Source organism: Chelonia mydas, chromosome 5 (genome assembly GCF_015237465.2).
Source record: "Chelonia mydas isolate rCheMyd1 chromosome 5, rCheMyd1.pri.v2, whole genome shotgun sequence".
Lineage (NCBI taxonomy): Eukaryota > Metazoa > Chordata > Testudines > Cheloniidae > Chelonia > Chelonia mydas.
The window spans coordinates 97,296,344-97,297,157 of NC_051245.2; the positions used below are offsets into that span (position 1 = coordinate 97,296,344).

Genomic DNA, 814 nt, shown 5'->3' on the forward strand with positions numbered 1-814 from the left:
CACACTTTGCAAGTCTTGTTAAATTCAATAAATCTTCTACAATAAAAGAGAGGAGCTAATCCCTTAAATCCAACATTTATGCTGAAAAGCCTTACACCCTATGAATGTTAGCAGTAACAGACAATTAATTATTATTATGTATGATGTGCCTAAAATGTCTGAGGCACTTTACAAAACAACTAGAAGACACAGTCTCTGCCACAGAGAGCTACATAGATGGATACATTAGACAGATATATAGATTCATAGATTCCAAGGCCAGAAGGGGCCATTGTGATCATCTAGTCTGACCTCCTGTGTAACACAGGCCATAGAATTTCCCCAAAAATACGTTAGCTAATAGATTAGCTAGCGAGAGAATATTTTGCTTAGATTGTTCTGACATGTAATAGCTAAGAGATTAGATAGATTGATCAAATGTGGTAGCTAATAGCTAGATGGCTCTGATACATAACAGATTAGACATGTGAGGGTTTATAGAGTAGCTAGATAGATCATAGATTAGAGCGATCAGATATGTGATAGCTAATAGATTAGCTAGATGGATCACAGATCAGAGGATCAGATAGGATAGCTAAAAGATTGGCTAGATAGATAATAGATTAAAGCGATCAGACTTGATAGCTGACAGAGTGGCTAGACAGATAACAGATTAGCCTGATCAGACATGTGATAGGTAATAGACTGGCTAGATAGATAATAGATTAGAGCAATCACATATATGATATCTAATAGATTAGCCAGGCTCCGCTGTCCCGTCCCATGGCTGTGTCAATAGCAGCTGTTGCTGCCCCCAGCGCCCTGGGCCACTTAC

The 814-nt window shown here is 38.6% G+C and overlaps 1 protein-coding gene across 1 annotated transcript in view; it reads right to left on the minus strand.

Annotated features, from left to right (window-relative positions):
* The window catches only part of FAM189A2 (family with sequence similarity 189 member A2), a 42,904-nt gene that overhangs the window by 41,570 nt on the left and 520 nt on the right, over positions 1–814 (minus strand). The gene's annotated exons all lie outside the window — the stretch shown is intronic.